The sequence below is a fragment of the Delphinapterus leucas genome, chromosome 3, assembly GCF_059928025.1.
Source record: "Delphinapterus leucas isolate spDelLeu-1000000601 "Yukka" chromosome 3, BTC_Dleu_Yukka2, whole genome shotgun sequence".
Classification (NCBI taxonomy): Eukaryota; Metazoa; Chordata; class Mammalia; order Artiodactyla; family Monodontidae; genus Delphinapterus; species Delphinapterus leucas.
Window position 1 is genome coordinate 153,049,163 of NC_143131.1, and position 25,319 is coordinate 153,074,481.

General features: G+C 39.3%; 1 pseudogene; it reads left to right on the top strand.

Moving 5' to 3' along the window:
• Positions 1-1,763: 1,763 nt before the first annotated feature.
• LOC149749784 (UDP-N-acetylglucosamine--peptide N-acetylglucosaminyltransferase 110 kDa subunit pseudogene) overlaps positions 1,764-25,319 on the top strand; it is a 193,779-nt pseudogene continuing 170,223 nt past the window's right edge.

A 25,319-nucleotide genomic window follows, 5' to 3' on the forward strand; every position in this document is an offset into this window, starting at 1 on the left:
TCCATAATGGCTAGAAGCAGGAGTCCTCAACTGAGATTGATTGACTGAATGAATGTCTACAAGAGCTTACCTGCTACCTTCTCCCCACAGAAATGAGACTTGATCCCACTTCTGATTTTATTTTAATGGGGTGGAGGGTTGAGGAACTGAAGAATCAAAATCATTATAGGATAGGGACTTCCCTGGTGGTGCAGTGGTTAAGAATCCACCTGCCAATGCAGGGGACACGGGTTCCATCCCTGGTCCAGGAAGATCCCACATGCCCTGGAGCAACTAAGCCCGTGCGCCACAACTACTGAGCCTGTGCTCTAGAGCCCGTGAGCCACAACTACTGAAGCCTGCACGCGTAGAGCCCGTGCTCCACAACGGAAGAAGCCACCGCAGTGAGAAGCCAGCACACTGCAATGGAGAGTAGCCCCTGCTTGCCGTAACTAGAGAAAGCCTGCACACAGCAACGAAGACCCAACACAGTCAAAAATAAATAAAATAATTTTTAAAATGCTGTGAATTCACAACACAATGATAAAAAATTTTTTTAATCATTGTAAGATAAATAACTTGCATGGGGAAGATACTAGTATCAACTTACGTTAAATAATTTCAAAGCAGATACGATCATGAGAAATGGGCCCACATCACAAAGAATCAAGATATGCAAAGAATATGAGTAATTACCCTAAGGAATATTGTTTGAATATTAAATGAGATGTGAATATTAAAAAATGATAGATGGTCTAAAATTCCATTTAATTCGATTAGTGGAATTAAGTATGGTAGATGGTCTCGTAAGACATTCCCCAGAGAGAACTTTCCAATAATTTAAACATTTTATGTTCAGTTGTTCACTGGACATACCCAGAACGTGATTCATCCAAGAGGAATAGTTCTGGAAACACTGCTGATAGGGATTACTGTCTAATACATAGACAAACAACAGAGTACAATAGTTAAAAGTGTTGTTACTGAGATTAGACATGGGTATGAGCTCTGTTTCTGCACCCAAGAGCTAGGTGGCAGAGGGGTTGAAACATAGATCTTGAAGATAGTTCCTGACTTCAAATTGAGCTCTGTGCTTCCTAGCTTTATGTCCTTGGCAAGTCTCTTAAGAACACTGTACCTCAATTTCTTCATCTTGAAAAATAGGGGTGATGAATAATAATACCTGCCCTTTATGTGTTGGGGATGAGATAAATCCTTCGTTTATTATGAGGATTAAATAAATTAACATGTGTAAACCATTCAAGCAGTACCTGGGGCATAGTAAGTTCCAGATAAGTGTTAGCTATTACAATAATTTCTTGTCTAAAATTAGGATAATAATAAAAATAGTAACTCTTTCATAAATACAGGTGTCAGTGCCATTTGGAATAGTCTCTATAACAATTTCTGTCTCCACATTTACTGTGTTTCAGCAAATTTACCTAACAGATGGTGAGTGGGCAATTTTTAAAGGGGCATTTTTTAAAAGAGCGGAGAGGGAAGGAATAGAGACAGGCACATACTATATTTGAAGTTACCTCCACGTGTATTTTATGTATGTATACCCATACAATTAAGAAGTCTTTGGATGTTTTATCTTCAAGAATAATTCAGATACTGGATTACTTGAATATCATAAACATTTAGGGTTTAACAGATTTGTTACATATAGACGTTGTATCATGGATTTAAAAGACCATAGCCAGCGGGCAGCGGCGGGCGGAGCGACCGAGGGGCGGGGAGGGCTGGGCAGCGGGTGCGGGGGGGGGGGGGTCCGTGCTTCCTCGCGGTGGAAGGCAGGGGTTCGCCAGAGACGCCGGGTTGCTCCGCGTTGCCAGGTTACCGAGCGCGTGCCCCGCGTCCGCTCTTCCGCCCGGGCCGCCCTCGGCGCCGCCTGAGCCGCGGTGCGGGCTGCGCGGGGCGCCGGGTCCGCGGAAGCCTAGGTCGGGGGCTGCGTGAGGGATTCTCGTCGCGCGTGGACGCTGCGCGAGCGCGCGGGGGACGTAGGGCGCCGACCTGGGGCTCCCCGGAGCTCCGGCTCCGCTCAGGGCGCCCGCTCAGGGGCCTCCGGCGCGAGGCCCCCTTTGTGGTCAAGATGGCGGCGCCCAGGCGGGCTGCGCCGAGGTGAGCTGGAGCTGGGCCCGGAGAGGGGCGAGTGTGCCACGCCCAGGACTTGGACCCCGGACTCGTCTCCCGTCTCCCGGGGAGCGGCGGGTGAGTGGGTGCGGCCGCGCGTAGGTTCCTCTCGTGGGGTGGTTAGCTCTTCGTGCGTCCGCATACTTCTGTCGTCTGATAGATCTGGGGTGGCCCAGGTTGGAGGCGAGGGTGCTTGATTGGGGAAACCTGAGGGGTTTAAGGACTCTGTTGGGATCGTTTCAGACCCCAGCAAGAAGCTGAGCAAGTTTTCTCCTCTCTTCCCGGCTAAGTTTTCTCCCTTCTCTGAAGACGCCAGCTTTTCTGAATCACCTTGTTACCCGGGGGGATACAGTTGGTGGTTCTGACCGTGGAACGTGGGACCCGGCGCGGGGAAGCCTGAGCTGGTTCTAGTTACTTCGTTTGCAAAGCACTTGTCTTGTCTTTGGAATCTTTGTGTATGTAACCAACGTTGGGAAGAGCCAGCGTTTTCTCCTCCAGAACACTGCGAGGGGTAACTTTATACGTAAGAAACAAGTGGGCGTTCACATCCATCTCTTTTCCAACCACTGAGTTTTGGTTGTGTTTCCTTTCTTTAAGTTTGTCTCGTTTTGAAGTGATAACAAAACAAACAAACTAACTAACTAAACCATAGCCAATTACACAAAGTATATACTCTAGTCTCAGTCCTGCCATTAATTAGCTATGTTATCTTAAGTCATTTAATTTTTCTAGGCCTCATTTTTCTCCTGTGATGTTTTTTCTTTGAAAAAGTGTAGTTTCTAGAAGTCTCTAATCTCTGTGTCATAGTTCAACTTGGAGAAAACCTGTTCTTATCCAAACTCCATGACATTGTATTTCCAGCTCCAACTTTGGACTTTGAGTGAGTTGGGGGCAACTTTTTAAGGATATTTTTACACAGCTTTTTTAGTTAATATCAGTCTAGCTGACTTGTCATACTCAGACTTTCTCCCATATTCTTTTACCAGTGTGTTCCTTAGTCATATATATAAAGACTGTTGTGGGAAAAATGACCTCCTGGGTCAGCTTACTGCATGGTCATCGACACAGGGCAGGGAGTAAGATTCTGTGGATTTTACAGAAGCAGATACAGGTTTCATTATCCATGTCCTCTCCCCTTTCATCTTACAAAAACAGCAGGCTTTTCTTGGAGAACTGCCAGATAATGCCATCCTGCCTCCTCACGGGCCCCGGGGATGAGTCGCCCAGGGACTGAACTCCAGTAAAGCAGGTGATTGGCTCATGGGTAGGCATCTGACCTCGGCTAAGTCTATCAGACTCCTCCCCAGGACTTTTCTCTCAGAGCAAAATGGAAGAATTGTCTTTTCTCTCTGGAATTTCTAAGCTGGGGAGATATGACTCTGGGACTCCCAGTGACCATCCAGCACCAGAAGAGACTTTCTGTAAAATAAAGTCTTGCAGAGGTAAGCAGGGCTGAGCGATGGAGAGAGAGCTGGAACCCTGCTGATACTCTGGAATTTCCAGATCCAGCTGTATCTGAATATGGCTGCATCCCTGAATTTCTAGTACTTGTTTGTTGAGGTTGTTGTTGTTGTTTGGTTTTTGTTTTTAAATTTCCTTGGACTATTTTGAATTTGTTTTCAGCCATGTGCATTTGAAAGCATCATAGCTAAAAGAGCTAATTTCCTACATTAGTGTTAGGTTTGCTGACTGGCATTCCTTAAGTGAAAAATCATATCCGCTATTTTCTTTAAATAAAATCCTTCTAGCTCAGGTTTGAGATATTCAAAACTCTGCCTCCTACCCCCCTCTTTTCCAACATTTACTATATCACCTTGAAGCATTTGTGACCACATCTTTCCCATCTAGACGCAGTTGAGAGAGAGAGCAAAGACTTCTGATATGAACTGCAACCTGTACGCCTCCTACCTGGAAGCTTTAGAACATACTTGATTCTTGTCATTAAAGCAGATCTTTTGTTGTTGTCTCCGGGGCACAGAAGCATTTTCATGGCATAATGGAGTACAAAGTACATTAAGCCTAACTCTACTTCTCACCCTCTTTTACTTTAAATAGGCAGAAAAGAACAATCTCAAACACATTTTCCCAACAAATAAAATACATATACGATTATGTTTAGAAGACATTTATGCAACATATAGTTAGACTGATTAATTAATGGACCTTTCGCCAATTGGCACAGTAAATATATATGTTCAATGTGCTCAATTAAAAAGAAGACAATAACATATTTTTACAGGTTAATTATCTGAGCAGAGTATTGTGCCAGCACACTTGATACTACAGTATTTCATGTTTGACAAGTAACCTTCTTTCAATTATATTTACTGCTAAATGTTTCCTGGATCAAGCTATTAAATTATAAGGTCAAAAGTAAAATGATATGAAATTACAATGATAAAGGGACACATATCCCACTTTATGAGAATAGAAGTTGTAATTTCTTTTCAATACTACTAGTAGTGACCACAGTACTAATTTGAGCCCTTACTATGAGCCACTGTGCCCATATACATTTAGTTCTTACAGTAGTTCTGCAAAGGGCATATAATAATCCACACTGTAACGCTGAAGAAAGTGATTCTCATAGCTGAAAGTCACATAGCTGGTGAGTGGCAAAGTCTAGATTCAAACTTAGAGTCCTCTGACAATGCCCAGGTTGTTGACCACTATGTACACTGCTCAATTGTTGCACCAATAAAGAAGTGCTTGAAATAATTATAGATTTGCCTACCCTGAAACTGCAGTGATTTAAAGACATCAAAGTTGCCAGTTGCTTAAGCACATCTACTTACAGTAAGAAATTACATTTTATTTCATTTCTAAAACAAGATTAATTCTGCAGGCCCATCGAAACTTGAGCACACAAATCCTACCTCCAAATGAAAGATGCTTGTTTTCCATTATTCAACAGATGGCCCTGTACAGAGGCAATAAATATATAGTAGAATTTTCATTCAAATAAATGAGAAGAGAGGTTTCTTCTTGTCCTGATTCAGTGCCCATCATTATGGATTATGATGGCTCTTCCCAAACTTTACTTCATTCACTCCACTCTTTCTACAAAACTCCAGTAATGGAATCCGTCATTCAGATATATGTGCAAAGCGAAAGGACTGTATTAATACAGTTGCTGAAAGTCAAGTTGATAGAGCACAGGAAATACATCCTAATAAATGCAACATTAATGTTTGTGTGGGCCTTGGAGTGAGGGGTAGAAGAATTTTCAGTTTAACGGAATATTTTGCCTCTTGCTATGAAAGTGTGGCTTAATAGTCTTGTAATTGGTCATTTACAGAATCCTCCATCTCTGGGTTTCATGCTTTCTTTACTCTGCAGCTGTTGATTCCTTCTCTTGTTCTGGATGGAAGATAGCAACGAAGCCACTTCAAAGGGCTCAGCCTGCCTTTTTGTGTTATTGTTTAGATGAAGATATTTCCATTTATTAAAGCACACTATTTAAACATTTTTATCATGTTTCAAACTTGACTGTGTTCTGAAGGTATGAGCACAGGCAGACATAATGGGGGATGTTTTCCAGGAGAGAACATACGCTTATCAAAAGAGTTATCAGAATTTTCATGTATGGATTGAGAATCAAATTCTGGAGTTAGACCTGAATTTAAATTCATACTCACAACTTATTACCAGTCTCATCTTGATCAAACGGTTACCACACTTCTCATCAATTTCCTTATCTTTGAAAGCGGAATAAGAGAAGTATGCCTGGTGGAGTTACACATAAAGCTCATCCGATAGAATATTCATAAGGATTTTGCACAAAATATACATGGAAATATTTTAGCACCGAGTTTAGCATGCAATTCATCTTTAATACATTTAAGAGCTATTGTTTTATTATTATTATGCTATCATTAAATATCACTATTACTTAAATGTCATTATTGCTAAAATTGCTGTAAAATTACCGCAATAACCCATGATGAATTCCCCTCTTCTGTTTCCTTTGTTTAAATGGAAAATATATATATAAATCTAGACAGAGAACACTTTAGTGATCCTATTCAGTGGAGTGAGAATTTCCATGGCACTGATTAAAACAAATCCTGAATTTCATGGACTTAAGATAGCAGAGAGGGGCTTCCCTGGTGGCGCAGTGGTTGAGAGTTCGTGACCCGATCCGGGAAGATCCCACATGCTGCGGAGCAGCTGGGCCTGTGAGCCATGGCTGCTGAGCCTGCGCGTCCGGAGCCTGTGCTCCGCAACGGGAGAAGCTGCAACAGTGAGAGGCCCGCGTACCGCAAAGAAGAAAAAAAAGATAGCAGAGAGGCTAAGAGATTTGAAGTTAGACATCCCCAAGTGTGAATTCTACTGTGACCCTCTTCTAGCTCTGGAACCTTGAGGAAGTTTCTTAAACTTTCTGAGCTTTACTACTGGTTTCCTCATCTGTATCTTTTTCAGGACTATTAAGCATCTTCCTGTTCTCTGTGCTTGGACGTATCAATGAATAGATTAGACAAGAGCCTTTGCCTGCGTGCTCCTTCTTGCATGCTTTCTCCCTCCTTACACTCTCGTGTGGAAACGGATGTTATAAATAAATTCTATGCTTTGTCACAGGTTGATGGGCACTACGGGATAAGGAAAAGGATGTGAAGCTCACTGAAGAGGCTTGGGTTGGGAGTGCTGGAGGAGTGTACAGGTAGGTTCTGATTTTAGATAGGGTAGTCAGGGTGGATTTTATAAGTTGACATTTGAGCAAAGACTTGAAGTGAGGGCGTTGTCAGAATGTATGATGGGGAGACCACTCCCTGGGAGCAAGAATAACCAGTCCCAAAACTCTAAGGCAGAAATATGCCGGGCAGCTTGGAGGAATATCAAGGAGGCCACCCTGGCTGACTTAGTCAGTGGGGAGGAAGAGACAGCAGGAGGGCTGGAGGTCGGATATGTGATGGGATGGATTGGGTAAGTCCTGGGAGGCCATCACATGCATTGTGTCTTTTACTCTAAATGTAGGCAGCCAGGGGCAGGATTTTAGCCGAGGTGTGGCATGAACTGTCTCTTGTTTGAAAAGCATAACTCTATCTGTGGTCTTGAGGATGTGGGGAGAGAGTGGAGTCAGGGAGAATCTCGGGAGGCGACGACAGGATCCTCGAGGTCTATGTTGGTGGCCTGCACCAGGCTGCTAGCGGCTGGTAGTTCTCAGAAGTGGCACATTGGGAAGGTTGTGACAGCACTTTGTGGTAGATTGAATGCAAGAATGGAAAGGAAGAGGGGGTCAAGGGTGAATTCGAGATTTAGGGCCTGGGGAACTGGAAAGGTGTGGTTACTGTCACCTAAGATGGAAAAAGTTTGGGGTAGAGCGTGTTTGGTGGATTAAAGACCAGTTTTGGAGGTGTAAGATTTGAGATGTTTTCGTGACGTCCAAGCAGAGATGCTGAGTACACAGTTGGACACACAAGTCTGCAGTTCTGAAGAAAGGTCTGAACTAGAGATACACTTTAATACAATGGAGATATTAAGAATAATGACATGGAAGCGCTATTTTAAAGATAAAATGAAGTCATGCAGTTAGCACTCTGCTTTCTCAAAACATTTAGTAACTGTTAGCTAAAATAATTACCTGAAATGAAAAAATACCTATAGTTTGTTTTGTTGTTTTCAGTAAAAGTGAATAAAATGTCACAATTATTTTAATAGTATTTGTGACAGAGTAGTTTTAGGTAAGACACCATGACTACAAACATTTACAATAAACCTTTCAGTCTCCTACTTTTCACTCTGATAGGGTACTTGGAACCATATTTTGTAAGGTTTAAGTTAGTTGTCATAGGGTACCTCTTTAATTAGAAGTAATTCTGAACTGTCTAGTTCCATGCAGTTTTATATACATATATGTATAATTATTATTTTATGATTTATCAAACTCAGTTGAAAATTTGCATCACTGATATACATTAGAATTTAAGCATTTACCCCGGTATTCAAGGAAAAAAAGGTACTTGTCTTGTCATTTCCATAGGGGTACTTACTTTCACATCTTCCCTTCACTTTGCAATTGAAAACATGGCAGGGGAAATACTATCTTACTGGTCTTTGAGTTCCCCTTAGCTATCTGCAAGTCCTTAAACAGCCTTTGTGGCTTAACCAAAATTCTCTTCCATCTTCATTCCGCTAACAGATATTGGTCTAAGCATGTACTTATACTAAAAAATGCATGACCACGTTGTCTCTACACATCTATAATTTTATGTTAACACTATCATTATGTAAGCTATACTTTAGTTGTAATTATAACAGATTTTATGTCAACACACATCCATTTCTAGTGTTCATCTGGTGTTCAAGGGGAGAGCAGCATGTCGTAAATTTTATCAAAATATAACATCCGAAGAATAGAACAGAGGGTAATTGTGTAATTCTGTATTCACTCTAATTAAGTTCAGTGGAGTTGGCATAATAGAATTAAGAAAAACAAAAGACTGAGGTACCATGGCTCCCTCTCCTTAACACACCCTTTCGTATCCGAGAGCAGAGACTCAGCACCTTTCTGTACAGAAATGGAGACAGGAAGAGGCCAGAGGATGAATGACAGGCACGAATGAGGTGGAACTTGGAAGAGCAACATGGAAATGAAATACTTCTTTTGTATTTGGTAGGTGGGGAAAATGTACCAGCGTGTATGCCTACTGGGACCACGTTTTCCAGAACAGTTAAGCCCAGTGTCAACTATGCTGTCCCACCTTCCTCGTAAGTACGAGCATACTGTTACTTGAATCTTTGCTTCCTGTTTCTTGATACCTGGTTGAGAAGATTATCACAGGAACTACATCATGTTAGCAAACACAGTGTTTTGAAATGATTGACACTCACTGAAGAGTGGCAACTCCAAGCTTGCTCTCTCTTGATCTTGGACTGTTGAGGTCTGGAGTGCAGGAGTGGGTTATGGGGAAAGACCATTGGAATTCTTATGTCTTCAGCATAATGGTTATAGCATAATGGTTAGGAGTGTAGGTGCTGGTTCAAATCTCTGCTTTCCACTTGCTAACCATATGAGCTTGGGCAATTTACCTGATTACCTGAACCTCAATACTCCTGCCTATAAAATGATGTTAATAATATTTCATCCTCATAGACTTGTTTTCAATGTTAAAATGAAGTCACTTACACCAAGCACTTAATACAATGCCTAGAGCATAGTAAAGTCTATTATTATTACTATTACCACTACTACTACTATTATTATTATTACTATCACGATGCCAGGTGCTATTTTTCCTATGCCTTATTCCATTATCTTCTGCCCTGTCCCCCCATTTCTGTCTTGTTTCTGTACAGGGGTAGGTTTGTCACAGAGCATTTTCTTTCCCTAGTGTCTGACTCTTAGTCATCAAGGTGACTGGTCCACGACCCGGCATTCATTGCTGCTCGTTGAAGCAACCCATTTTGAGAAGGGGAGCTGGATATTGATGCCAAGTTGGGTGAAGGAGAGAGAATTTTCTCTCTTCTGCACACAGAGAGCTAAGTGAAATATTCAGGCCTCAGAAGGAGAATCAGGCAAAGGGCAACATGCTTAATTTCATACCTTAGTGATTAAGAACAAGTCAGACAGGCTGGATTTGAACTCATTTCCGTCATGTACTGACAACGGGATCTTGGGTGCTTTTGTAACCCGTCTGAGGCTCAGTCAACATCTGAAAGAGACGAATAACATTATCAGGACCTAGCGTATAGCCTCCTTGTAATAAGTGAGTAAATCCTTTTAAAACGTTCAGCACGTTGTTTGGCATATAAACACGTAATAAAATTTAGCTTCTTTGACTACTACCGCTGCTAATATTAAGTAGCTGAGCAGATCCGAGGCCCATTTTTTTCTTAGATTGCACATAATCATTTGGACAACCAGCTCCCATTGATCAACCGTTGCTTATATATAAACCCCCATGAACCCAAAGGTGCTTTAACTCTCTCCCAGTCAGAGCCTGTTCTGGGGGCAGAAGCAACACCGGCACTACCCCCGTCATCTTTGCCTTTATTGTCACTACACTCGCCTGCCGTACTGAGCACTTTCTGTTTGCCAGGCACCAAATTTAGCCCTGCGTATGCACTATATCATGTAGTTCTCACACTCAGGTGGGAGACATTATCATCATCCCCAATTTTCAGATAAAGACGCTGAGGTGTTGGAAAGGTAAGAAAGTTGACCCACAGCAAGAGATGGAGCCGGAGTGTTCAAACCCTTCTCTCTGACCTCAAGAACCCTTAAATATTAGCATACTACTACATCCTGGTAAGAAAATCTGCTTCCAGCCACTCTGGTGAGAGTAGAAATGATTCTCAGTCCCCACATTCCTCTATTGCCCATGCCACCCTAGCCTCAGGACTAGAGGGGAAAGGAAGTGATCTCTTCAAAGAGCAGCCAAAGGGAACCTACTCCCTTCTGCCTTTTCGTAATCAACTAACCAATATTTTATTTCCTTCTTAAGAGTCCCCACATGTTCCTTTTGGTACTTAGCTTGGCCTTTTGGAATTCTGACATTCTGTACATGACTCATCCACTGTATTTCATGTTAATTTATTGAGGTCAAGTATAGGGTCTTACTCATCCTGAAGTCCAGTTATCCCGTCACATCTAACTCTGTTCTTTTCTTCTTGTAGGACATCTGCAGGTATTTATTTGAATTTTGTTGAATTGTTCTCATCAATAGTACATTAAAAGTTATACAGAAAGTGCTTTCTTATAAGGAAAACCATCTAAATAGATTTCTAGCTCTTTACTTTTTATAGCACTATTGTAGAATTATAGATCTCCAGGTAATATTTTTTAGATTGAGTTCTTCATATCATCTTATTTTTACATATAATGATAAATCTGAATTTTCTCTATCAAACCTCCGAGACTTCACTGGCTTGTAACTTAGCTTGTTGATTATGTGTTGTTGACTTTTCCATTTACAATGATATTTGATCCTGGTAAGGATGGGGCTGGGTGGGAAGGTACATCTTAGGGCCATAAATTGGTTTTGCAGAGAACTAACATAAAGATCTAAAGTCTCATCATATTTCTGCAGAACTCATGAATCATTTTATTATAATTCCATTCATTCAGGGAGTATAAAACCATTTTCAAATTGTTATTCCTAATTTGTTCATCTTCTCTTCCTTAGTCTTAGTGAGAAGAGAGCAGGCTGAATGGAAGAAAGTCATTATGACCACTGGGGCCACTAGGGTGGGCATCAGTCCCAGAGTTTTGTTATCATCTCTCCGCTATTAATATTGGCTAATGTCTTGAGTGCTTACTTGGTGCCAATTACTTAGCCGACCATGGCAAATGGATTGTGTCATTTCATCCCCTGATAGTCATACAATTAATGTATGTATTATTATGATATCCCATAATGCATACATGGAACAGAGCCTCAGAAGTGGTTATTTGCTCACAAAAATATGGTAGATGTGGAATTTGGACTCAGGTCTGATAGACTCCTAAATCACTCCTAGTGATTTTTACCACTAAATTAAAGTTGTATACCTCTGGAGAGTAGATAGTTTCTAAAATTTCCTCAGCTCTAACGTTTTATAATTAATTTTTTGTCTGATGGCAAGCTTAACAGTTAAGATGGGTAGGAAGGAATGCCAGCCTGTTGAATGGAATTTCCCTGAAATAAGCCTGTTTTATGACACCAGTTCACTCATTCATTCACTCAGCATGGTTTGAATGTTTGCTCTGAGCAAAGGCATTTTAGGCATCACAGTGGAGTGAGCGCCCCTTCCATAGACTCTCCTGCAGCACTCAGAGAAGTGTTGGACTGGTTTGCCTGTTATGGAATGGGGCTTGGTGATAGAAGCCTGGTTTGTCCTCCACTGATAAAACTAAGACATACTCATATGAGTTTATAGGCATCTTGAAGCCGTGGGATAGTAACACACATGAATCTTACCATTTTTGCCTGGGATTAATGATATAAAGGCTTTGGATTTGGGTATGGAAAATGGGTGCAATTATGGGCGTGTTGGTTCTACATATATATGGACATCACGTGTCATCAGCCTGCAGCTACCTGCCATTCCTCACTACTCCTTCTTTTCACAAACCAAACAAGTACCTTCTTATCTGTCCTGTGGATAAGCTCTTGACAGTGGCACTAGGACCTCCCTGAATAAGTACATCATTGGCTAAACCAGTGGTTTCTCAGATATGCTCATTGAACAACCCTTAAGGTGGATTGACATTCCACTGCCTAGAATAGAATATGGTGTTCTTTAGAAATCGGGGGGAAAAAATAGGCCACCAGATGTACTTTCTTTAATTTAAATTGTTTATATATATATATATATATATATATATATATATATATATGAACAATTGTTATATATGTGTATGTATACTTGTTCATATATATGAATGATTTAAAATTGAAGAGATATATATATACACACACACACATATATATATGTATATTTAAATTTTGGCTTGTGTTAGCAAGTAGTAAATTAAATTATTAGCAGATCCATACTGCAGGGAAATAACCAATCAGATTTCATTCAGTAGCTTGCTTTTTTGTAGATTTATGGTTGTGATTTTATATCTGCAGGTATGTTTGCTGAAGAAAATATTTCTACCACTTTACACAAAATTACATTCATTTAATACCAATGCGGCATGTCTCAAATGTCTTAATACAGTTTTAATCTTGAATCCCATCAGAAGTATGAAATTAGAAACGTACCCCCAAATCATTTGAAGATAAATTACTTTCATTTCCCTTATACTTTTGAGACTTTTGAAAAATAAGTATTTAGTTGTACTTATCTGTTTCTGTCTCTCTAAGGATAGCAAACACTGAAACACAATTCTTTTTAAAAGTCAGTATTAAAAATATATTGTCCAAGATGATCAAAACTAAGGAAGTGGCAAAGAAATTCAAAAATTTAAACTTTCAAAGGGTGCTTTTTTTGTGAATGTGTAGTACTTGTTCTTCTGAAGGAATTAATCTTTTTAAAAATTTAATTAACTTATTTTTTATTGAAGTATACTTGGTTTACAGCGTTGTGTTAATTACTGCTGTACAGCAAAGTGACTCTGTTATACATATGTATATACATTCTTTTTCATATTCTTTTCCATTATGGTTTATCACAGGATATTGAATATAGTTCCCTGTGCTATATAGTAGGACCTTGTTGTTTAGCCAATCTATATATACCAGTTTGCATCTGCTAATCCCAAACTCCCAGTTCATCCCTCTCCCACCTGCTTCCCCCTTGACAGCCACCAGTCTATTCTCTATGTCTCTGATTCTGTTCCTGTTTCATAGATAGGTTCATTTGTGTCATATTTTAGATTCCACATATAAGTGGTATCATGGTATTTGTCTTTCTCTTTCTGACTTACTTTGCTTAGTATGATAATCTCTAGTTGCATCCATGTTGCTGCTGCAAATGGCATTATTTCATTCTTTTTTTTATGGCTGAGTAGTATTTCATTGTATATATGTACCACATCGTCTTTATCCATTCATATGTTGATGGACATTTAGGTTGTTTCCATGTCTTGGCTATTGTGAATATTGCTGCTGTGAAGATCAGGGTGAATGTGTCTTTTTGAATTATAGTTTGGTCTGGATATATGCCCAGGAGTGGGATTGCTGGATCATATGGTGGGTCTATTTTTAGTTTTCTGAGGAACCTCCATACTGTTTTCCACAGTGGCTGCACCAACTTACATTCCCACCAACAGTGTTGTAGGAGGGTTCCCTTTTCTCCACACCCTCTCCAGCATATGTTATTTGTAGACTTTTTAATGATGGCCATTCTGACTGGTGTGAGGTGGTACCTCATGGTAGTTTTGATTTGCATTTCTTTAATAATTGGCAGTGTTGAGCATCTTTTCATGTGCCTATTGGCCATCTGTATTTCTTCTTTGGAGAAATGTCTCTTTAAGTCTTCTGCCTATTTTTTTGATTGGGTTGTTTGCTTTTATTGTCATCAAGTTGTATGAGCTGTTTGTATATTTTGGAAATTAAGCCCTTGCTGGTCGCAATCATTTGCAAATATTTTCTCCCATTCTGTAGGTTGTCTTTTCATTTTGTTTATGGTTTCCTTTGCTGTGCAAAAGCTTGTAAGTTTGATTCGGTCCCCTTTGTTTATTTTCATTTTGATTTCTATTGTCTTGGGAGACTGACCTAAGAAAACATTGGTATGATTTATGTCAGAGAATATTTTGCCTGTGTTCTCTTCTAGAAGTTTTATGGTGTCATGTCTTATGTTTAAGTCTTTAAGACATTTTGAGTTTATTTTCGTGTATGGTGAAAGGATGTGTTCTAACTTCACTGGTTTATATAAGGCTGTCCAACTTTACCAACACCACTTGCGGAAGAGACTGTCTCTTTCCCATTATATATTCTTGCCTCCTTTGTCAAAGATTAATTGTCAAAGATTAACTGAGGTGTGTGGGTTTATTTCTGGGCTCTGTATTCTGTTCCATTGATCCATATGTCTGTTTTTGTGCCAATACCACGCTGTTTTGATTACTGTGACTTTGGAGTACTGTCTGAGTCTGGGGTGGCTATGCCTCCAACCTTGTTCTTTTTCTTCAGGATTGCTTTGGCAATTCTGGGTCTTTTATGGTTCTGTATGAATTTTAGGATTATTTGTTGTAATTGTGTGAAAAATGTCATGGGTAATTTGATAGGGATCGCATTAAATCTGTAGATTGCTTTGGGTAGTATGAGCATTTTAACAATATTAATTCCTCCAACCCAAGAACATGAGATGTCTTTCCATTTGTTTGAATCATCTTCACTTTCCTTTATTAATGTCTTACAGTTCTCAGCGTATAAGTCTTTTGCCTTCTTGGTGAGGTTTATTCCTAAGTATTTTATTTTTGGGGTTGTGATTTTAAAAGGCATTGTTTTTTTACATTCCCTTTCCGATATTTCATTGTTGGTATAAAGAAATGCAACCAATTTCTGTATGTTAATCTTGTATTCTGCTACCTTGCTGAATTCGTTTATCAGTTGTAGTAGTTTTCATGTAGAGTCTTTAGGGTTTTCTATATATAGTATCATATCATCTGCATCTAATGACAATTTTACCTCTTCCCGAAGGAATGAATCTTGAAGTTCTACTAAGACTTTTGGGATACCTGTTTTAATGAGCCACTACTTCCTGCCTGAGATTGCACTATGCGCCAGAGATTCTAGAATTAGCATACTAAAACTAATAATGCAAACAACAACAACAGATCTTCACAAACCTTCCTTGCAAGGAAGTAAAGTCCACTGGAAAAACAGACAAGTGAAACACACATTCAAAATGGCAGTGATTCTCAAACATTTATGTGCTGAAAAATCATGACAAGCATGATAACCAGAGCAATTACTAGACCCCTTCTCCAGCTGGTCAGGTGTAAGTCCTGTATCTGTATTTTTGGTGAATGCCTCCAGGAGAGTCTGAGACAGATGTTCTCAGTTGTCGTCAACCTTTAGTGTGCATCAGATTTGCCTGAGAATATTGTTAAAACACAGATTGCAGGGCTCCAGTGCCAGAGTTCTAACCAGTTCCCAGGTGTGGCTGATATTGCTGGCCCAGGGACCACATTTTGAGAACCACCTTTCAAAACTCTGCAGTATGCAGTTGTGTGTGTTGTGAATGCAGTATGCGGTTGTGTGTGTTGTGAATGAGACGGGCCCAGAGAACCAAAGGAGGGCAAAGGGACTGCCCTAAATTAGTCAAAGGTAGCAATAGCAGCTAGAATTGATTGACCCAAGAAAAAATTATAAGAACTTTACCTGCATTTGCTCATTTAATCCTTTCAGTAAGGTACATAGGTGCTACTTAGTGTTCCTCTTTTACAGGGGTGTCCAGAGAAGGTAACTACTTTGCCCACGTCCTAAACTGGTAAGTAACAGATTAAGAATTCAAGTCTAGGAAGTGTGATTCCAGAGCCCACACCTCTACCCTTTCTGCATGTAGAGAGGAGTAAAGGGTTGTCAGTGAAGCCTTCCTGGGGGCCCTGGCCTCTGAGTGTAGATAGAAGGATGAGTGGACATAAAGATCATTATTTGTGTGTGGTGGGGGTCGGGGAGGAAGTATGAGGGCTTCCAGAAGAGCCCGCCCTCCCCATACATCTGCTATAAGCAAGTCTGATGATCAGGAGTCCGGAACATGAGTATGACTATGGGATACTGAGAAGGGTTCTAGAACCCTGAGGTTAGAGTTCTGGATCAGTTAGTAGGTAACAGAAAGTGAATGAGTGATTTACCTTACTTTCCACGGGTAGCAGGAAGTTTGGAGATAGTCCCTCTAGCGTTAGTCCAGCTGCTGAAGGGCATCACCAGGGGACTGGGTTGCTTCGCTCTTCCAGCTTCCACATCTCTAGCACGTCCACATAGCTTCAAAGTGACCCCAGAATCTCCAATAGTGTTCCAACAATTTGGGCAGGAAGAAAGAAAAGGAAAAAAAAAAGAAATTAAGTAAGAAAAAAAAGGCAGTGTCTAACTCAGAGAGCAAATTTTTTACCACAGATGGTCAGCAGACTTGCACTTAGATCTCATCAGCTCGGATTCTAAACTGGCCACCTTAGCCTTAAGGATAATGGGGTCTCCTAAACCAGGGCTCTGATAGTAAGGAATAAGGAGAGAGTGGTACTGATTAGCAGTGCCTGCTGTCCCAAACAAATATTATCCCCAAACTATTTTTTTTTATCCTATATTTTACTTTAAAGAATGGAGGGGAAACATTATGTATCTGTAAATAGCCTTTTAGAAAGGGTACAATTATATAGTTATACAACCCCCTGGAGGGCTCCTTTCTTCTAAAATCTCTTTAAAAACTGTTCAAGGTTAAGGACATTTTTATCTTAATTTAGTAACTTGCTGTCGATTATCTTGGAATGACATCCTCTCTCTGCAGATGTTCTGTCAGGCTTTAGAAAATTCTAGAAGTGGACAGAGAAGTGTTATGGTACATGTATTTGCAATATGCACGTCTTTGAAATGAAATCCATTTAGGGACCAAAAGGCATTTCACGTCTTTGCTATACATTTTCACATATTTGCCTTTCCAGAATTCCTTTGAGCAAATCTGTTAGATGTAACCCATCCGTTTCTCCCATCTGAATTCTTTATTACTAAACGTTCTTCAGTATGCTCTCACTCCCCTCTGTCAAAGGCGTTTCTCTGGGTCCTCACCCTTCTCATCTCATATGTGAATGCGTATCTTAAACTGAAGCAACAGTCTGCTATGACTTCTCCATAACTTGAAGAACCTGTCTTTGTGGGAAAAAAAGTAGACTTACTAACTTAAAAGGTAAAATGTGCGCAGTGTTTCTGAGAATTAAAAACTAAGATAAAAACATAAGCAATGGAAAAAACTTACAGTGGATCCTTTTCAAAGACTTTATTTTACAGAGAAGGCAACTGAGGTTTAAAGAAAAAATGCGTTAGTTAAACACTAAATAATAAACCTTAAACCTCAGTGGAGCAACACATGGACAGTTCATTTCTCACTCACTCAGGAGTGTAGTATGGACTTTGGTGGTCTGAGGGTCAGTTTTCTGCTCAGTTATTCAGGGACCCACCACCTTCATCAAGTGGCTCTACGTTTGTCCTAAAAAGGAAAGGAGAGAGGAAGCTGCAAGCTACAATTATCAACTCGTTATCCTTCAGACATAAACTCTTCAGGTCACCTCTGGTCACATTCTTTGGGATAGAACCATACCCAGATGCAAGCGGAGATGGAGAATGTTGTTCCTATCTTGGTCCTAGTGATGCCTCTACAGGCTGGAGGAGCTAATTAAAGTGTAGTCAACAGCTCGTTGTTTCTGCCACAATGAGTGATTAGCCTAAGACTGTGGATTAATTATGTGTGTGTGTCACATATACATATAATACACACAAACATATATACGTGTGTGTATATATACATTTTTTAGCATGAGTTGACACAGGGGGCTTCTGCCGTATCAAAAGAGTACAAACTGCCTCTTGTTGCTTTTTCTTAATTGAAGTTGACTACTACTATCTATTTCCCTTCATTTTGCTACCTCCCCCCCACCTTTCAGTATTATATGAAAATTCTGAAAGAAATAATTTCAAAGTTTCCAGTGCTTTTAAAGGTAATAGAATACTCAGACCTTAACAATTTTCCTGTGTGAAACTTTTGCCAGACTAAAATAGTTAACTTATGAAAAGTAAATTTAGATTGATACAAAAGAGAAAATAAGCTGATTTTTTTTTTTTTTACACAAATGCCCTGAGCCAGGGTGGAAAATAAATGGAAAACTGGAGGAATTTAGATCCTTTTATTGTAAATTTAAATATTTTTAATTGTAAAAATAATACAGGCTCATTGCAGAAACTCCAAAATTGAAAGGATTTAAAGAAAAAAGGAAAAATAACTCAAAATCCCATTTCTGATAAATCATCTCTGTAACATTTTTGAGGGTATCTTTTGAAACTTTTTTGTGACGGGGTGCATATAAATACAATGCAAGTATAAAATACCTTTAATTATTATATCCAACTACAAAACAGTTCTATAACATTTTTATTTAGTAATATAAGTATGATTACTCATCACCTAATAAAAATCTGCAGCATCATTTTTAATGGTTGAACAGCATTCTATTATTTATTTAACCAGTCCCTACTGTTCAGCATTTAGATTATTCCTGTTTTGCTTTGCTAAACAATGAGACAAGCATCCTTGTTCATATGTCTTTGAGCATTTGTTTATTTCCTTAGAATGGACTTCTAGAACTTGAATGGCTGGTTGTCAGTTCTGGTACATACTGACGTATTGTCTTCCAGAAAGGTTACCGTGCTTTTTATTTCTACCAGGAATTTAACATCCAGTGTGGTTTCTTACACACACTCATCAGTACCAGTATTATCAATATCAATACCAGTATTATCACGTTTTTTAAAACTTTGTCATTCTAGTCAGTAAAATATGACACCTGAATTATTTTATTTGTATTTCTTTGATTAATAATAGCAAGGTTGAACATATTTTCCTATCTTAATTGGCTGTTAATACTTTTTAGTTTGTGACTTTATGACATCCATTTTTCATCGATGTATAACAACCTTTTATATATCAATGTGTTTATTTTGTTTGTTGTAAATGCAATTTTTTTCTCTTCATTTATTAATTTTTATTTTGTGTGTGTTGAACTTCTTTAATACTGTCAAGTCTATTCAAAAACCCTTTAATGAACACAACAAATGTGGAAAATCAGTCACTCTCCTGCATTTTGTAATCAATGTATTTCCTTTTGGGCAGTATGGAAATGTAAGTTCTTATTTCATCTTATGGTTGGAAAGAATCTATTCCCTCGGAAAGGGATTATAGTCTCCATGATGCAGTAATGGGAGATTTTATAGGGTAGGCAGGGTCTACAGAAGAAAAAACCCTAAATCACACTCCATTGGTGGTTGCCTTATTTATAAAAATGGCATTTGAGGTTGTGTGACTGCCATCAGGTAAGCAAAATTAATTTTTAGCATGAAGTACTCCTATCAGCAAGAACAGCCTAGGATAGGCTAGCGGTAAGAAGTGAGGGGTTATGGGATTGGGGCATAGCCTCTGTTTCCTCCAATGCAGCTGGAAATTTAAACTGTGGGGCTCCTGCTTGATCCAATCAGCCCAGCTAGTATGTGTTGCCAGGTAGGGTGAATAGACTCAGAAGTACAAGAGCTCATCCTTGGTCCCCTCTGGAAATGAGCAGAGAATACTGTGTCAAGCAGAGGTGATCAGTCCATGGTCTGGAGACTTGGATCTCCTCACATAGTCCTTAAAGTCAGGGTGAGACAAAATGCCAATACAAATTATATTGATGACAGTATCAATGAGGTGACATTGAGTCCTTTGACCCAACGTGTGTCTGCAGTGTGCCATCCATTAGTAAATGGGCAAAGCCATTTGACAGATCTATCTGATACAATGAATGAATCTGACACTCATAGTTTGAAAAACTGAAACTGTATCCATTTGTCAAGAACAGTGGCTACTTGTTCTGCTTTATTCCCCCTGGTAGAACTAGGTGACATTGCAGGCAGTAAGACGTTCGGCATTTCACCCTGGAGTAGCCCCAAAACTGAAGAAGCTGTCTTATCAATAGTTAGCTCCTTGTCACCAAGAATATTAAAGTAGATTTGTATGATTAGCAAATTAAAGAGACTGTAGTGCCTACCACTACTGTATTCACTAAGGCACCCAAGTTATTCTAAAGAAATCCTAATAATACATTAGGACCGTTTTGAATATTTTTATTTGATTAGCCAGAATCTTCTAGTTCTAACATCCATCACCATTTTGACCACTGAAACTTGGCCTTCTTTTCTTACAGCCTAGCCCTGTGGTCTTGGGCTAATCACTAACCTGCTTAGAGATACAATTTTCTTCTCTATGAAATAGAAACAATATTATATGCTTTGAAGGGCTGCAGGAAGATGAGCTGTAATGTTTATCAAGTGCCTAGTAAGTAGCCTGGCCCATAATAAATACTTGGCTAATTGTAGATGTTAGTTTCATTTTTAGTTTTATTTCCAAACATTGCTCTTTACTTTTGGAACTGTAAAATTTGTTTTGAGAGTGGAGGACTTGTTGTTTGGATTCCTCCAACACTCTCTGTATATTCTGTACTTCTATCCCTACATCATTTATCTTAATGGAATAAATGATCTTTGGTCTGGTGATTCCAAGGTGACGAGGAGCTAAGCAGATGTTCAGTATACACCTGGAAGTATGGATTTTCATGCCCAGTGCAAATGTGGGAAAGGCATTATTCCCACATTATAAAGGGGGTAAAGACCTCCAACTTGAGGAGACTCTGGGTTGAGAGATGAGAGATTTACAGGTACTGTGTTTATCCTACAGGGTACCACAGGGGCTTTTATGTTCTGTAGCAAGAATTTGCACCTTATACCCTTGTAGTTAGAAGTAAAGCATACCACATAACTAATACCTAGTAAGCATTAGAGTTAGAATAGATACCATTTATTTAACGTTTCCTTTGTGTTAAGCATTTTACAGTTACAACATATGGATGGATACTATATTGTAATGGTTAAGAGTGTAGTTTTTTGAGCTGGATAATCCTGGATTGGAGTCTCATATTTATTACCTCTTTTTTTTTCTGTTTTATTGAGGTATAATTGACAAAATTGTAAGGTAGTCAAAGAGTATATCATGATGATTTGCTATACATATGCGTTGTAAAAGGATCCTTCCCATCACGTTAATTAATACATCTAACAGCTCATGACACCTTTTTGCTTTTTTTCTTTTTTTTGTGAGAACACTTAAGTTCTATTCTCTCCGAAAATGTTAGTTATACAATACTGCAGCTGAAAGTTTGTACCCTTTTACCAGTCTTCCCCTCTTTTCCCCACCCACACCCCAGCCCCTGGCAACCAGTTTTCTACTCTGTTTCTATGAGTGTGGCTTTTTTTCTTTTTAGATTCCATATATAAATGATATCATTCGTATTTATCCTGTCTGGCTTATTTCATCAGCATAATGCACTCCTGTTTCATCTATATTGTCACAAATGAAAGGATCTCCTTCATTTTTTTAAGGCTGAATAATATTCCATTACCTCTTAAATGGGTGACTTTTGGTACATTGTTTACACTTTCTAAGCCTCAGGGTTTCTTTTCTTCTGTAAAAAAAAAAAAAAAAATATATATATATATATATATATATACACACAGGTTATTTTCTGATATGTGGAATGTTTGTTGAATAAACAGATAATTAGTTGAGATCATAAATGTGACACTTAGCACTGTATTAACATTTATTAATACTCTCCCTGTTAATTTCTACAATAAATTGTATAATAAGTAACAATAATAATAGTACTACTAGTAGTTTTAGAAAATGCATAGGATGTGCCAGTCATCATATACTGTACTATCCTCCTTCATGTGCACCACAAGTTACATGTGGATATCATCTTCCACATTGTTTCCTTTAAAGAAAATTGAAGCTCAGCAAGATTGAGTAGCTTGCTCCAGATGTGAACTCAGGTCTGAATCACTCCACATATAGGTTCTTAATGACTCCATGTCTTTAATTCCACATCTGCATTTGTTTGTTGTTGTTGTTTTTAACTTTCCAAGCATCTGATGTGAAATTCCTTTCTCTTTGGGGAATTTTCCACTTTGTGGGTCTTGGTGAGAAACAGAGCCTTCCTCTCGTTATACAAGCTGAACATGTCAGATACACTGTTTACTCACATGCTCAGTCTCCCTTACAGATGGAAAACAGTCGGGCGACCTCGGGTTGGCCAACTGCACCCTTCTCTTGGATTTTGAATTACAAATAAATGATGTAAAGAAGCAAGGCCAGCAGTGCTGGGTCAACCTCCTGTTTCCTGTTCCTGCTTGGTAGCAAGGCCAGCTAGGACTTATAACATCACTTTGGCCTGATCCTATAATTGCAATAGCATAGGCTTGGCTTTCGGTTGTTTAGTCTGCTTCTAGTTACTGAGACCTAACCATAAACTTCCAGAAGTTTCCTTTTCTGCTCAAATTAGCCGTATCTGGTTCCTGATGATTACAAATAAGACCTTTCCTGATATACAATGGTGACCTACTTATCCAGGCAGATGTAACATCGTCCTGGCGGGGACAGAGGGCAGGCAAGTTCCTTGAACAGCTGAACAAGAAGAAAAAGACCTAAGAAGGAAGAATTGAAGCCAGTTCTGCTTGTGTTATAATTCTACCCGCAGCTGCCTCTGTTTCACAGACCACATGCTAAGGACCGTGTCCCTTCCCCTGTAACAGACGAGCAAAGTAGACCCAGGCCTTCCAACCCAGAGACCAGCTGAGCTGTACCGTGGACAATCTAGGATGTGAAAGACTTCACTCAGTGTCTTTGTCACTTGACATATTGTTCCTCTCTTTGGGAAGTAGCTTCTTTGTGTGACAAGAATATGCTAAACCAACACTTAAGTGGACAGAGGTGAAAGATGCCAAAATTAGCTACAGAAAAAAAGGTGTAAAGACTTGTATTTTCTGTTATTTGAAGGTGTTAAGACCCCACATAGAATATGAGTCCTTTAAAGGAAAGTTGTGAATGGCCCAGGGAATGTTGAATTTCCATGTGGCCATATGTTCTTGATCGGTCACGATGATGATGATGGTAGCAGCAGTAGCATTTATCAGTGTTTCCTGGGTGAGAGGCACTTTATCCTAATGACCTTTTATCCCCATGACGACCCTATGAAGTAGGAAATACTGTTTCAGCATCTTCAGAGTTTTTCTTTCTTTTTTTTTTTTTTAATCAGGAATTTACCCTAGATCACAGTTGGGTGGTAGAACGACCAGAACTGGACACTAGCCTTTCCTGAATTCCCAGAGTGTGATCTTAGCAGTTGTATTGCCTGATGCAGAGCCATGTAAATGTTGCCAAAGCAATGAAACGTGTACCTATTTCTAAGAGATTCTAACTCAGAAGCTCTGGGGTTTAAGTGCAGAGCAGTTGAGTGTGATTGTCTTTACAGACAGTAGATAACTTAAGAGAAGTTGTTTAAAAGTATATTTGCATATTGCACTACACTCTCATGTCTGTGATTGGTTAGCTATTGAGTAACTAACACAAATCCCAATCCCATCTCTAATCTCATTCATCTCTTGTATATTTGACCTAATTGAGGCAGTATTTTTTTTGTTCTTTCCCACAAACACACATCGAACATCCAAAACATGCTTACCATTTGTGAGCATATTCTCTTAGTTATTTAGGAGTTGAGTAAGAGTGAGAGAGAAGGGCTTCCCTGGTGGCGCAGTGGTTGAGTGTTCTGCCTGCCGATGCAGGGGACGCGGGTTCGTGCCCCAGTCCGGGAAGATCCCACATGCCGCGGAGCGGCTGGGCCCGTGAGCCGTGGCCGCTGAGCTTGCGCGTCCGGAGCCTGTGCTCCGCAACGGGAGAGGCCACAACAGTGAGAGGCCCGCGTACCGCAAAAAAAAAAAAGAGTGAGAGAGAAAAAGACACATAAATATGAAATACGGTCATCATTTTTTTAATATCCTTTATGTTGTTAATCCCTCTTAGCATTTACTGCCATTCACTCATTTGTATTATTTGGGGTATAGCAGTTTATTCACACAGCATTTTTACATATGGCTTATCATTTGTATTCTATTTTAATAACACTAATAATTATAGACTATTGACAAACTCATCAGACCCTACATATTCATTTCAAAATCATGAAAATAAGGTGGAAAATGAGGTGTAAAGTGGAAAATCTATGTGTACGTTTTCATTGGTGGAATGAGGAGCTACCTGAATATCACTCCTTTAGCTTTTCCTTCAAATGGTGCACTTTTTCCTCCATGCATAGGAGTCACTTCCATTAGGTAAACAGTAGTCTTGAGGGCAAACCTCAGAAGTAGAAACTGGAGAACTTTTCAGTTATGGTAAAATCAAACATATTTTTCTTCAGTAGTGAAAAAAAATTCTTCATGAGAAGTTCAACCACCGTGAGTTCCATGGTGAAAAACTTTCCCCTTATAGATGCAACTTCCCCCAGAATTCTGAGAAATGTCGGTAGTAGAGAGGGGTGTTGCATACACCTGTTTCATTTCCCTCTGACTTTTCCTTCTCCTTTCTCTATTGACATTAAAATCTATAGTGAAAGCACATAGTAAGCAGTCTAGGACAAAATCTAGAATTATTCTTATGTGATCAAATGTACTAAAATAACAAAAGCAAATCTTATTTCTAGCTAATAAAATAGCATTCCTTATATGATGTCATATTATGGTAGAAAAGAAATATATGCGTCTATTTTCTTCTATATTAAAACTGCTAAGGAGTGGGGACCCATGAACTAAATCAATTGTTTTGGGTTCAAGTTGTAGTTTTTAGTAGCCATCCTTCTTAGCAAGTTTTCAGAAGCAAATGTAGTTCGTTTACTATCACCACTAAATGTGCAATTGTGTAGATTTGTGGAAAAAAGTATTATCAAATACATATACTTTAAAATGATTTGTGTAAATTTATCTATTCATATTATTATTCTCCCCAAGTAAATCAAAATCTATATACTGTGTTTTTCTTCTATAGCTTAAAAGGGGAATGTATGTTGAAACTTATTCAAATATTTATTAGGTGTCTACTAAGTGCCAGGCACTCTACTAGGCAGTAGAGCTGTTGTATTAGAGGTGGAAAATGTCCTTGACCTCCAGAACTGATACTCTTGTAAGAGAAATACTGGGTCAAACTAA